This window comes from Rhizophagus irregularis, chromosome 4 (assembly GCF_026210795.1).
Source record: "Rhizophagus irregularis chromosome 4, complete sequence".
NCBI classification, from domain to species: domain Eukaryota; kingdom Fungi; phylum Glomeromycota; class Glomeromycetes; order Glomerales; family Glomeraceae; genus Rhizophagus; species Rhizophagus irregularis.
The window spans coordinates 3,629,812-3,642,310 of NC_089432.1; positions in this window are offsets into that span (position 1 = coordinate 3,629,812).

The following is a 12,499-nucleotide window of genomic DNA, read 5'->3' on the forward strand; positions in this document are numbered from 1 at the left end:
AACTCTGTATGCTAGCGGCAGCTTAACATATATGTAAATACTAAGCTTGTAAATATGGCTTATTATAACAACATTTATATGGCTTACTCATACAATATGTAATTTAGTTTATTACAGTAATATGAGTTAATTGTCACTGCATGCACCCCTTGAAACTTTGACATGACATTTAAACACCGCATTCTTTATTTAACTTGTTAACCCTATCTCTAAAAACACATTTTCCCCAAATAAAAGATCGTTTTGAGTAACGTTTCATTTATCCAAGCTGATCGAGTGGCTTAGCAGCCTGTTGACAGCTTAAACAACCCATTGTTGATTGAATATCGTGAAATTATCCGATTTTGGAAAATTTCCTTTTTCTCATTTTATTTTAAAAGTAATTTTGTTCAATGAAACATTCTTGATTGGGTAAACCTTAAAAAAAATCTTATAAATATATATATATATATACCATATTTATTATGTTATATATGTATACTATATATATATATATATGTATTTATGTATATATAATTATATATTACATATTACATATATTACGTACATTTTATTATATTATTACATTATATATATATAATTTTTTTAATATATGAATTACATGAATTACATGGGTTGATGTAAAAGATTTTGACAGGTTTTAAAACAAAAAAACAAAACAAAAACAAAATAAAAACAAAATAAAAATAAAATAAAAATAAAATAAAAATAAAATAATTAATTTTTTTTTTAAAAAATTTTTTAAAATAAAAAAAAATCAAAAATATTAATAATCATAAAATAATTAATTTTTAATATTTAAATAAATTTTGTAATGTTTTTTTTTTAAATGACAAACAACATAAAGTTCAAGAAAAATTCCGCGTTTTAGGTGTACAACAAATAATTTTTGGCGGGAAAACGTGGTTATTTAATACAAATATCCTTTCTCTGAAAGGTTTAGTGTGAATATAAATCATTATTTATTATAACAACTCATTTCCATTTTAAACATCTTTCTATAAGGTATCACAAAATTTCTAGAACAATGACGAAATTTATTAAAGATTTAAAATCATGCAGGGGTTAATGAAAATGATGATAAGTTTGACCAACTACTTACCAGAAAGTGTTAAGATTCATAATAAGATAAATCTGGTTGGTTATAATATAAATTGAAAAAGAATGAAATACACATGAGAACATGACACAAAAAAATTACATTATTATTATTTATTATTATTATTTCTTTGTTTCAAAAATATTATATAATTAAACATCCGATAATCAAACTTATCGGAAATTGAATTTTATTTGAACCCTTTAAAGTTTATAATGATTGATATATCGGGGTGTGAATCATGCACCACGAGGGAAAACCAATATTAATTAACGCCTAATTTAATATTTTTTTTTTCGGATCTTCGGATATTTCAAATTCATTAACCTTAAGTGACATAATCAGTTATGTAATGTGATAGAACAATCTGACATTACTTTAAATAAATCCCGATCGTATCGAGTTATTAATTGTCCGCGCGTGTTTTTGTTAAAATAATATATACACGACATGTAGACAGGCGCGTGAGAGATATATAAAAATATACATATATATAATTTGATTCATTTGTTTGTTCATTTTTGTATATGCGTGAATATGTTAACGTGTGCATGTATTTGCATTTTGTATAGTAGTTCAATGAAATCTGTCAAAAATGAATATTTATACAAATAGAAATGCAAAAAAATCGAACTAACGTAATCAATCCAAGGAAATTTGTTTGTAATATTATGTAATATGTTGTGAGATTACTTTTTTAAAACCACTTGTAATTAATTTTGATATATTTAAATTATAATTGATAAAAAAAAAATTTTTTTCTTATGTAATTGTTTATTATTTTATTATAGTTATTTATTTATTATTAAAATGTTACATTTTTTTTTATTTTTTTTCTTACATATTCCAGGCATCCATTGATTTTCTTAAAAACCAAGTCACATGATTATATAATAATAATAATATTTATTAGGTTAGTCCCGAATGAATAAGTTGGTAACACCAAAAAAAAAAAAAGTGGCGTGAATATTACTTAAACCGATTAAGTAATAAACGAATACGGTTTAACTAATAAAATCAAATATGTGTTGATATGTGTGTTATTGTTATGTTTTAATATATACATATAATTTTCTTTATAATATACATTTATATATTTATTATATTTATTCACCTACAGCCCTACCTTATAGGCTTTACAGGACCATTGAAGTAATATGAAATTAATTAATTCGCAAAGCGGGCTTAAAAAAAAAATTATTTCTTTTTTTTTTTTTAATAGGATAAATATCGGTAAAATCCGGGTGATTTAATGATGCAAAAAGGACGATTTCCCGGACCAGATAATTAATGAAAATTTCAATAGTTTGGTTAGCTTATAAAAAAAATTTGTTACACTAGTGACATTATATATATTTTGAACCAATTATCAATTAAAAAGAAAATATCTTCATCCTCATCCTGAGATTGGTAAGCAAATGTAAGCAGTTTTTTTCGGGATGTCTAGTCGGTCTAGATCAGCAGCAGCTGTGTGATATATATATATACAATAATATAATATAAATTCTATATTATTATTTAAATAATAATTGTTAACTTTCGATAATCCAACCTATTTATAGTAATATTTTTTTTTCTTTCTTTAAAATTATTTATTTATATAAGCATGTAAAAAAAAAATAAAAAATAAAAAAAAAAAAATTTTTTTTTATATATATACTTACATATATGTACATACATATATATATATATATATATATCATACATTAAAATAAATAAATAAATAAAATATAATAAAAAGGTAATTTTACTTGTTCATATTTGCTTATATTATATTTCGGAAGAAATTTATTTATATTTAATTTAAAAACCAAGAATTTTTATCGTTCCACGTTTCTTAAACCCAACCCTTTTCTGCAAGCCTACCTGTTTACGACTACTTATTTGCTCCACAAAAAAACTGTTTTTCCTATAAACAATAAAAAAATCAAAAAAAAAAATTTTTTTTTTTTTTTTTGATATATAATCCCTGGAATAATTTTTTTTATGACTTTCTTCGTTGATTTTACTGTTCAGTTCTCTCTCGTTCATCGCTTCTTGTGTGTGCTAAACAGTAACGTTAACGACCTCAAAGTTCCTTTACTTTTAACCATCATACATCTACATCTATATTTTTTAACTTTGTAACTTTGATTGTTCATCGTTGACGTTTTTGTTTCATTATTGTTTCTTTAAACGTTTGCATATATTTGTAGACAAGACGTTTGGTTTTAATTTTTTTTCCTCCCTTTTTAAAAAAAAAATTATCTCACTTTTAATACCTTTCCTTTTTTTTTAACGCCTCTAATATTCTATCATCTTTCTACTCTTCCCTAAAATTTCTACAACCAATAATCGATACTGTTATCTTTCACACACAAGTATAAATCCGATTTTACGTTTGGTTTGTTTTTTTTTTATTAAAAAAATAAAAAAAAAAATTTTTCATTTAAATTACACGAACATTCAATTACCAAAAACTTTCTTCATGGATATCAAAACACTTTTAAATACCAATGATGAATTTCGTGGGCCTACTAGTCCAACTCCAAGCATTACGAGCGAATCAAATACTGATTCGGAACCGATCGTAGACAATGACCGTCCATATGAATGTTCTTGGAATGCTTGTGGGAAAGCTTTTTCACGTAGATCAGATCTTGCCCGACATCGACGAATACATACCGGAGAACGTCCTTATCGATGTGAATGGCAAGGTTGTGGTAAACAATTTATACAACGTTCTGCTTTAACAGTTCATTACCGAACTCACACTGGTGAACGACCTCACATCTGCGAATACCCCAACTGTAGCAAGTCATTTAGTGACGTAAGTTTTAAATAAAACCATATATATACATATTAAATATATTATATATAAACATATAAATATTATATAAATAATATATAATATATAATATATAATATATAATATATATATATATATATGTATGTATGTATATGTATATACATTCATCATTCATTTATTTCACTACTTTTTTTCTTTTTTTTTCATTCATTGACCAATTTCAATTTATAAATTCATCATCAATCTTTAGTCTTCATCATTAGCTAGACATAGAAGAACTCATACCGGGAAAAGACCTTATGTTTGTTCACATTCAGGATGCGGAAAAACCTTTACAAGACGTACTACTCTTACTAGACACCAAAGATCTCATGATCCTCACTGGAAGGAGTATAATACGTATGTAATATTTATTCTTGAATGAAAAATTTTATTTATTGTAACGAATGAATATGTTGTAACCTATTTTATTTTATTTTATTTTTCTCCCTTATTATTCTTTTGCCATTGTTTTTGGTGACACCGCATATTATCTTTGAAACTATTTTTTTTTATTCCAACTTTTTTGATTGGATCACCATTGTATTTACGTATTTAGAGCTTTTGAACCACGTAAACAACCGAATTCATCCGAAATTATTTCTAATGGTTGCAATTCCCAAATGAGTGTCTATGGACCACCAAGTCCTCCAACTCCTACTGACTGTTTTAAGCCTCATACGGATTACCATACGGATTACCATTATCAACATCATAATACATCAGGATATGTACTTCCAGCTATTAGTTGTTTATATCAACCAATGGAATCTAGTTTAACGTCTAGTACCCGAATTACCGCTTTTAAACCAGTCATTAAAGAAAATAAAAATGATCCTTACAAAAAGTTCGGCTATCCTTCCCCTGTTGAAGCTCCATTGACATTACCTAACGAACGTGATTTATATTTTGCTTCCACCTTGAGAATGGCTTGAAAAAAAAAATCAACAACCAACGTTTCACGAATTCAATTACTAAAAAATAAAAATACATATTTCACGAAAAGAAAAAAAAAATCGTTTTTTCTTTAAATCCATATTGCTGGGACGATATGGGAATTTTTTTTTTTAAAAAAAAGCATCAAAAATTTTCGAACATTTTCATTTCGTTTTTTATATTACATTATTTTAGATAGAAAGGCCAGGTCGGAAAAGGGATTTAAAAAAAAAAAACAATTTCTAAAATCAAAAAAATATTATATATATTACCCTCCCGAATTAGTTTTAATATTTAATTTAAATTTTTTAATAAGCTCAAAAAAAATTATGATTAATAATTTATTGCATATCCCTTTTTTATATTACGCCGATTACAAAATATATTATTTTATATATTTATAAATCCCCCTCCCATCTGTAAGATATTCTCACATTATAAATTCATTACCCCCAAAAAAGAGATTATATGCCAAAAAAAAAAACAAAAAAAAAAATCCCCTTTCATGACAATTTCCCGCGTTTTTTCTCTTTTTTTTTCATTTTTCATATTATTTTAAAAAAATCATTAATACGTTATTTTTTTCGATGAGATTTTTTTTTTAATTTCATATCGTTTTATTTTCATTGGTCGATCGGAATTTTTTTTTCTTTCTTTTTTTTCCTCTTTAAGGATGCTTGAATACAAGGTCGTTTCTTTCAAGTACGAAATACATATTTAAAAAGTATTTGCCCATAAAGGGTAAATAAATATATGCAATTTCGCGTACCTATTCTAATTTCAAAATTGATATAGGTTTTGATGACAAAAAAAATAATTTCGTCGTATTTTATTTAATTTTCGCAAAAATATTAACTTGTCATCACCCTATAATCATATAATCCATATAATCATTCCTCGTAATCATATAATTTTTTTTTTTCAAATAATCGATCTAAGCATTTTTTTAAAGAGGAAAAAAAAAAAAATTTATTAGAGAAAAATTTCTTTCGTTACCATATAATCACTATTATAGACAATAATTTAAAAAAAAAAATTCAAAAACCTTTGTATATCTCTCTTCTTTATATAGACATGTGCAAGAAAAAAAAGGGTTTAACACCAAAAACAAAAGTATTATAGATACATTACGAAATACAAATGTAGTAAACTCCGATCAAAAAAAAAAAAGATGATAATATTTATAGAAATTAATTTACACGACAAAAAAAAAAAAGGTTCGTAAACTAATGAATTGGCAATAATAAAAAAACAAAATTGGTTGAATGGCACCTAAATAAAATTAATTTAAAATTTTGTATTATTAAAAAAAAATTGCTAAAAATGTAAAAATGTTTGATAAAAAAAAACGCGTATTACCAAGTTCAGCCACTGAGGCACTGAGGCACTGAGGTCACATGATTTTTCGATCAATGCAACCATTATTCTTTTCGAAACATTTAAAAAACAAAAAGAAAAAAAAAAAATTTACCATTTTGAGTTATTATGATTTCCTCATTATTAGTTGTCATATTATAAATTAATACATAAATGGAATTTATACGTTTCTTTCATTTCTTTGTCATTCTCTCCCCAAATATTATTCGGACTGGATAAGATTTTGATGGATTGGCGCATGCGCGTACACACATGGCGCAATATAAAAAGTCAACAAAACAAAGAGACTGTACCTCATAACCCAATTTTGTGTTTATTGAATATATCATCATTTTTAATATATTCAAAACTTTGACGCATAACAAAGAAACAACAGCACAAAAAAAAAAAAAAATTTTTTTTTTTTCTTGCATTTTGAAAGCTATTAACCAGATTTAAGAATTATTTATTAAATAAAAAGTAAATTACAAATTTTTTTGTTTTTTTATTTTTAATTTCCTAAGATAATCGTAAAGTTTTTTTGAAAGTTACAATCAAGGCGTTTTTAGTTTTTTTTTTTTATTATTGTCACAACTTTTGGCGTTTTGTTTGACCCGGCTAAAATTACTTCATTATTGTTTGTTGTTTATTGTAAATAAAGTCCGTGCCAACTTAAAAAGATATTTTATTAAATATAAAAAAACTTTTTTTTTCCAATTTTTTGGTTTAACTAAAATTCAAAATTTCCGATACTTTGGCTTTAATTGCACAAATTTGGTGGGAAATTGATGTCACTATTAATAAAAGAGTTTTCAGTTTTTGGGTTTATGAGAACAATGAAATTCTTTTTTGCATAAACACATAAACAAAAAAAAAATGATTTTTTTTTTTATTGGCGTTAATTTCTCATTTATTGCTTAATCACACATTAAAAAAAAAAAAAAAAATATCTGAATAATGATAATCTGATATATTTAAAATCTAAAATTAGAAATTTTCAATGCTTCCAATACGCAGGGCTTGTTGATAACTTTCGTCCACATATGTAAAGCCTGCAACGTAAAGCTTGTGATGTAAACAGGCAAAATAACAATTCGCATCATTCTTCTAAATAAGCAATTGTACTGGTAATGTTCTTATATAATAGACAAAAATATTTACCCCAACCGATGCAAATATAAAAAAAAAAATTTTTTAATACATACTTTTTTCCTGCAAAGCTGCACTGCACATATTTTTTGTAAGTAATTCTTTAGAATATTGTAAAATATGTTGCAAAGGTAAAAAGTTCAAATTATTGTAAAATTACAAAATAAAATATACGGCATTACTGTGTTTTTTTAATTGATAATTCTCTTTTTTTTAAAAAATTCTTAAAATTTTACAAATTTAAAATTATATAAAAGTTATATTTTATTCAGTTATTTTTATAAGATTCAAAAATAATTGAAAAGGTAAATAATGAAGTGCTGAATGATGTTAAACTGGACATAATTAGATAATAACTTTTTTACTTTATAATTAGGTGAAATTATAATAATTTGTAATTTTTATTGTTTTTATTAAACATTTTATTTAAGTAATTTTAAAAAACTGTAATATTATTATCAATAAAATCAATTTGATTTAAAGATTTTTAAGTTACTTTACTGAAGCTTTAAAAATTTTTAAAAGTGATATTAATTAATACTTGATCTATAATTATGAAAATATAGATTTGATATTTTTTATTATTTTTCTGTATCAATATTATAAAGGTATTAAATTTATATTAATATATTTTTATAGATTAATTTTATATTCACCAGTGGTTAATTTAAAATTAATTCACCAGGGGTGAATTTACCTCAGGTGAAATTCACCAGTAATATTATAATTTTAGTTTTATATTAATTTTGTTTATATTACGTTTTACAATTTCATACACGTAAATAAAAATTTTTTTATGAATTTTTTTAAACTGTAACTTTTTTTCCAAACATACTATTAAACCCATACAATTCAATTTCATAAATTAGAAATGAAATTTATAGAGAAATTTGTGTTTTTTATAACACTACTAGCTGTTTAACTCCTAAAGTTTTATATTTTTTATTTAATAACTTTAGAGTGTAATTTCACTACTTTAGTCAAATGAAATCAATTTCTTTTATTAATTAAAAGTTGTTCAACAGAGCCAAAACTACTTGTATATTAATTTCCATAGGTGTAGGTATAATATATGTGGAGAAACCAACATTTTTCATAATAGTACTAACTTTCAAATTTTTCTTTTTTCTGTTTATTAACTTTAGAGCATAATTTTACCACTTTAGTCAAATGAAATCAACTTTCTAATTAATTGAAAATTGTTCAGCAAGGTCGAAACTACTTGTATATTAATTTTCATGGGTGTAGGTATAATACATATGGAGAAATCTACATTTTTCATAACGGTACTAACTTTCAAATTTTTCTTTTTCTGTTTATTAACTTCAGCGCGTAATTTCACTACTTTAGTCAAATGATATCGACTTTCTAAATTAATTGAAAATTGTTCAGCAAGGTCGAAACTACTTATATATTAATTTTTGTGGGTATAGGTATAATACATATGGAGAAATCTACGTTTTTCATCATGGTACTAACTTTCAAATTTTTCTTTTTTCTATTTACTAACTTTAGAGCGTAAATTCACCACTTTAGTCAAATGAAATTTACTTTCTTTATTAATTGAAAGTTGTTTAGCAGTATAAAATCTACTTAATACTTGTAAGATTTATCCATTTTTTATAATAATACTAACTTATGAATTATTGTATAATATATTATTATATTTAAACTATATATTTTATATAAATATTTTTATTAATAAAATTATTATTTTTTTCAAAACAAAACAATTTAAATTTTAATAAATTATGTAATATAGGTAAACTTTACCTTGGGTGAATTTCACCACTAGTGAGCATTAAAATCATTCTATTTTTATTATCCCTTAAACTATAAGCAATTGCGGGCAAATTTGCTTGCAATTTTACCAAAATTTCAGCTCTCATCTAATTTTATGAAAAATAAAGCAATTTTAATAAAATTTTTTTCCAAAATAGTTTAAATTATATATTGTGTAGCAATTATTATCATTTATTAATTATATATTAGGAAATCGAAAATTACCTATTAGTCAAAAGTTGTATTTTAAGATAATCATAAAATTTTAAAAAACTTTGCACTTAATAACTTTGATGATTTCATTGATAATTAATTGTAGCTATATAAAAGCTTAATAGAATATGTAGAATTTGGTATGAGAAACAACTTTTGTTAATATGATTTTTTGATGTTTAAAAGTAGGATTTTGACTTTATATAACCTATGAAAATTTTATTATACATTTTAATTATATACAGGATAATCCGCTTACTTATAATAAAAGTCACTGTAGAAAATTGGCCATTTACTAATAGTTTTTACCTTACTTTTTTCTTAAATTCTATTGGTTAATTAGCTAAAAAGGAAAAAAATCATAATGATAACATAAAATTTCCTTTTATAGTAGGATCTGCAAAGAATTTTATATATGATTTTTACCTTAAGCCTAGGGGTGACCTATCTTATAAGTAAGCAGGGTTCTTTATATACTCATAAAAATTAATTTTTTTTTTTCTATTTTGTATATTATAATGCAAAATTTTTATAATGAAAATAAAAAGTTATAATAAATATTCAAATAGAGAAAAAAATATGATAAGAAAGTTAAGATTTTACTATATAAAAATTCTGATACTATTTTTGTAGATTAATTTCTCATCCAATTTTAATGATCAACCACATATCTAACTCATAATTTATGGCCAGAATGTAGATCAATTTGGCTGCAAAATTATGTGATGATCTGGCCAAAATTAAAGAATTTTTTATAGTGTCATTTATCCTAATTTAGAAATTGCGGGTAAATTTGCCCGCAATACAGTTTAAAGGATAGCTAGAATCTATTATAATATTAATTTAATTTGAATCAAAAATAAAAAATAACTTAAAAGTAAAGTATTCATTAACCTTAAATGATTTATAATATAGTAAATATCCAAGAAAAAATACCTGTAATACTATAAATATATACCTCTTAAGATCAGAAAAAAATATACAATTACAAATGATATGTATTTATAAAGAATAAATAATCAGAAGTTATATAATTTAATCAAATATAGTACTTTTTATAAGCCATTTCAAGCTAAACAAGTTTTATTTAAAAGAGCAAACTTTTACAAACTTTTGCTGAATTCTATTAGCTAAAATTATAATTAATTAATTAATTAATAAGGTTTAATAAGATTTGCAAAGCTTGAACTTTTTTAAGTAACTTAAAATAGTTCATGAAAAGTACTAATCAAATATTAATTTAATTGATATTTGATTATTAAAATATAAAAATTTTCTGTTTATTTAGTAAATTAAGTAATCAATTAAAAAAAGTTACTAATTAAATAAGTATTTAATTAGTTAGTATTTTACTTGTATTTTTTACTTTATTTTTATTTTCATTTTTTATTGTCAAATATTTTACCATTTATTATATAACCTTTTTCTTATTTCTATATTTAGTGTTTAAAATCAAATATATTTGAGTATTCATTAAAATTTATAAAATATATTTAAATAATATATTTTTTTTTTTTACTGCAGTGCATATAATTCTTTATTAAGATTTATGCAGTGAAAGACAAATTTTAATACAATACATATAAAACAAGTCAAAAATCCCAAATAAACACTAAAAATTAAATAATCTGGTAACTCATAACAGAATAACCATGTGTACACTATCAGTGAATGACTTAAGCTAGGGGAGTAAGTATACTTTAGAGGCATACTTTCTTAGAGGAATTCCTTCCTTCTGATCTACACCATGAGTGCCCTTAAAGACTTATTGCTACTGCAGATAAAACCTGATCTCAAACAGGATCCCGCTTACTTTTAATATAGGTGTCCAAAAATCTGTGGTAAAATTCATAGTAAAATTTAATTTTAGGTCTCTTAATAGTTAAGGTAAAATTATATATATAATAAATAAAGGTCTCCAGATATGTAAGGTAAAGTTAAAATAGGTTTCCGGTTTATAAGGTAAAATCAATTAATAATTTGTATAGGTTTTAGTATATAATAAGGTAAAATTAATTATAGATTATATTATAAATTAGATTCTTAATTTTATAAATAAATATAACACAAAAATTTACCTCTTAATTGTAATAAATAACATGTAATAATTTAGACGTGACGGTGTAATGAAGTTATAAAAAGAATTAGACGTGTCAGTGTAACAAAATTATAAAAAGAAGACGTGACGGTGTAATGAAATTACAATAAGATTTAGACGTAACGGTATAATAAAATTACAATAAGATTTAGACGTGACAGTGTAACAAATTTAAATATTAAAATATGAACAAATTTAGATAAAATAGAAATTATTTTAGACGTGATAGTGTAATGACAAAAATTTACATAAAGAACTTTAGAATAAAAGGGTGGTGGTGGAATAAAGGTGGAGAAAATTATAAGTCAGGGTAGTGGTGAGGTAAGGGTAGAGAAAATTATAAATCAGGGTGGTGGTGGGGTAAGGGTGGAGAAAATTATAAGTCCATAAATTTTTTTAAAAATTTTGTAATTTCTCAGTATTATTTTTATATTAAATAACTAATTTTACTTCATTTTAGCATAGAAAATCTTTTAATAATTTTTTAATTAATTAATAAAATTTATTAATCCTTATCTCAGTCAATATTAAACCTAGAAAGATGATTTTACTACCATTAGAATTGTCTTAATGAGATGATTCTAATGGTATAAAATTTATCAAAATCAGATTACTGGATTTTGTTTAATTTGATTCGGTGACTCAGAATCACTTTTTTGTTTACAACTTCAGAGCGTGTTTACACCACTTCGGTCAAATGAAATTGACTTTCTAAATTAATTGAAAGTTGTTTGATAAGGTCGAAACTACTTATATATTAATTTTCATGAGTGTGGATATAATACTTATGGAGAAATGTGCATTTTTCATAATGGTACTAACTTCTGAATTTTTCATTTCTCTGTTTATAACTTCAGAGCGTAATTACACCCCTTTGGTCAAATGAAATTGACCTTCTAAATTAATTGAAAATTGTTCAGCAAGATCGAAACTACCTACTTATTAATATTTATGGATATAAGTATAATACTTATGGAGAAATTTACATTTTATGTAATAGTATTAATTTCAAATTTTTCTTTTACTGTTTATTAACTTT